This window comes from Enoplosus armatus, chromosome 13 (genome assembly GCF_043641665.1).
Source record: "Enoplosus armatus isolate fEnoArm2 chromosome 13, fEnoArm2.hap1, whole genome shotgun sequence".
NCBI lineage: Eukaryota > Metazoa > Chordata > Actinopteri > Centrarchiformes > Enoplosidae > Enoplosus > Enoplosus armatus.
Window position 1 is genome coordinate 2,675,121 of NC_092192.1, and position 3,619 is coordinate 2,678,739.

General features: G+C 42.4%; 1 pseudogene; it reads left to right on the plus strand.

Annotated features, from left to right (window-relative positions):
* The first annotated feature begins 3,112 nt into the window (after positions 1-3,112).
* On the plus strand, positions 3,113-3,619 carry LOC139295832 (histone H2B 1/2-like; annotated as a pseudogene).

Genomic DNA, 3,619 nt, shown 5'->3' on the forward strand with positions numbered 1-3,619 from the left:
GCCTGGAGTTTGCCAAAAGGCACCTGAAGGACTCTCAGACCATGAGAAACAAAATTCTCTGGTCTGATGAGACAAAGATTGAACTCTTTGGTGTGAATGCCAGGCGTCACGTTTGGAGGAAACCAGGCACCGCTCATCACCAGGCCAATACCATCCCTACAGTGAAGCATGGTGGTGGCAGCATCATGCTGTGGGGATGTTTTTCAGCGGCAGGAACTGGGAGACTAGTCAGGATAGAGGGAAAGATGAATGCAGCAAAGTACAGAGACATCCTGGATGAAAACCTGCTCCAGAGCGCTCTTGACCTCAGACTGGGGCGACGGTTTATCTTTCAGCAGGACAACGACCCTAAGCACACAGCCAAGATATCAAAGGAGTGGCTTCAGGACAACTCTGTGAATGTCCTTGAGTGGCCCAGCCAGAGCCCAGACTTGAATCCGATTGAACATCTCTGGAGAGATCTGAAAATGGCTGTGCACCGACGCTTCCCATTCAACCTGATGGAGCTTGAGAGGTGCTGCAAAGAGGAATGGGTGAAACTGCCCAAAGATAGGTGTGCCAAGCTTGTGGCATTATATTCAAAAAGACTTGAGGCTGTAATTGCTGCCAAAGGTGCATCAACAAAGTATTGAGCAAAGGCTGTGAATACTTATGTACATGTGATTTCTCAGGTTTTTTATTTTTAATAAATTTGCAAAAATCTCAAAAAAACTTTTTTCAAGTCATTATGAGGAAAAAAAAGAATTTAATCCATTTTGGTATAAGGCTGCAACATAACAAAATGTGGAAAAAGTGAAGCGCTGTGAATACTTTCCGGATGCACTGTATGCGCCAGGCAAAACTGTCTGGAGAAAACATAATAAAGACAGTGCCAGGGCCCACTAGGATGGCAGTGACTCGTGTGACAGACATCAAGTCAGCTTTTGAGCTGGTCATGCCTAATTCAATTCAGAAAATCATTCTGGAAATGACCAATCTAGAAGGGAGGCGTGTTTTTGGGGAGAAGTGGAAGAAGCTGGACAAAACACATTGAGATGCGTATCTGGGGCTCCTCATCCTGGCTGAGGTCTATAAGTCGAAGGATGAATCGACAGCCAGTCTTTGGGATGCAGAGACAGGCAGGGCTATGTTTCTAAGGAACACCATTGCACTAAATATTGATAGAATAGTTAGTAATTAAATATTAACAATGCTTATTATGATTTCACCCTTTGTTTCTGACATCTTTTGGATAATTAAACATGCATTCATTTGTCAGGAACATCATTGTTCCTGACAAATGAACATAAGAGGAGGGTTAAATATAAAAACTTAAGTGAAGAAAAAAGCACAGAAGTGATCCAAATATTAAGAAATAAAAATCTGTCAGACAGCATCAGAGATGTCCGATGGCTCATATCTGTAGGCAGACTTCCTGTGAGAGCTGTAGTTGTTTGGAGTTGTTATGTCACCACCAAAAAATGTCCAATGATTTATTGTGATGAGGACGAGACTCAAAAACATCTTTTAATCAACAGAGCACAAGAAGTCTGGAGTATTTTAAAAATGTTTTGTCTCAAGTGTAATATAAATTATAATTCAGTTATGTATGGACTGTAGGAGGAGACGATGCCTCCTAAACATAAGGAACTGTATCAACTCATCATCAGCATTGTGTGCAATAAAATATGGACATCTAGATGCATCATGATAAAAAATCAGACAGTTTTCTACAGTAACTCAGTCATCAAACAAACTCTCACTGACCTCCGGCGGAGGAGAACCCTGGACAACAAACACATCCTGCCAACATCCTGGACATTGACAGAAAGAACTGGAACACCTTTTCATAATTTGTATTCTACTTAGTAATATTTTGCTGTATGTTTATATGTGTTCATGAATGTTTCGACATACATGAAAAACATAAAAGCAGAGCTACACCATAGACAAAACTCAAAGGTTTCTAAATTATTAGCATCACACAAAAAGGTACAAGACTAAAACAAGTGAAACTTTGAACGCTCGACATTAAATCCTAAATATCTTAACTACAGCTCACTCACACACAAAGCCTCACAGGTCATCATGGGCAGCCACATGCTACTCTTAAAATGTGATTTTAACATGTCTAACCTCCTACTCTAGAACTAACCCAGTTCCTAATCTACCTGCAGGATTACTATCTTACTTTACCTATTTATCTTCAGTGATGCACCTGGGCACGCCATGGGCCACCCCAGGGCTATCACACAAAAATAAGAAAGTGGTGCTGGTCTCTCCAGCACCCGCCGGCTTACTCAACTGGGCAAGTTCAACAAACTACCTCATGTGGCTACACATAGATGGCCTCACTAACTAATTAGACACAAAGGACTAGGTTTTGATCCTGGATGTTACCGCTGGCTGAAACACTGAACATAATGAACACAATACCAGGAGAGAAGTTCACTGAAGAATTAGTGGATAACTGAAAAACCACATACCAAGCACCACCAAGGTGCTGCTGCAGCAGGATGGAGAGTGAGAGAACTGAACAAAAGAGCCTACCTATATAAACTCAGCCCACTTCAGCACAGGTGCCTGCCAATCAGATAATCAGAGGGGTAAACAGGAAACACCAAAATAAAACAGGATGTAACATTAAACTACTATTATGAATAAAAGCTATAAAATACTTTCCAAAATAACTATGAATAGATTTGATAGATGAAATAATATATGAAGAACAAACATGATAACCTTTATTCTAAGCAGGTAGTTGAATATCTGTATGTTAAATCAAGTGTTGTGATGTCCATGGAGTTTTAACAGAGCCGTTCGAAGTGGAGAGAGGCGTGAAGCAGGGCTGTCCTTTGAGTGCTGCTTTACACATCTTAGCCATCAGTCCTTTAATTAAAATGATCAACTCTGACTGACTCATTTCTGGAACATGTGTCGGCATGCACACAAAGTTACTGCCGTCGCTTACACAGATGATGTGACTGTGATTATTAAAACCCAGCTGGAGATAGATGTCTTAACTAAATCTAAATGTAAAACTAAATCATGGCAAAACAGGTAGAAGAGTGACAGGCGTAATATTAACATTAAAGTTAATATCTGATACATACGGTTACCTTCATGTTGACGCATGCTCAGTCTGGAGCACAACAACTCAGCCAATCCTGTGCGAGCAACAGCACACTTCTATTTGCATAAATTACATATAAAATAACCATTCTCAGTGGTGGAGGATTATCCGATTCAAGGGAGTCCGACCTAAATCAACATGCCAGAAACCGTCAAAGCGCCCAAGAAGGGCTCAAAGAAAGCCGTGTCTAAAGCCACCAAGAGCGGAAAGAAGAGGAAGAGGACCAGGAGAGAGAGCTATGCTATCTACGTGTACAAGGTCCTGAAGCAAGTCCACCCCGATACCGGTATCTCCTCCAAGGCCATGGGCATCATGAACTCCTTCGTGAGCGACATCTTTGAGCGCATCGCCGGTGAGGCTTCCCGTCTGGCTCACTACAACAAACGCTCCACCATCACCTCCAGGGAGATCCAGACCGCCGTCCGCCTGCTGCTGCCCGGTGAGCTGGCCAAGCACGCCGTGTCAGAGGGGACCAAGGCCGTGACCAAGTACACCAGCTCCAAGTAA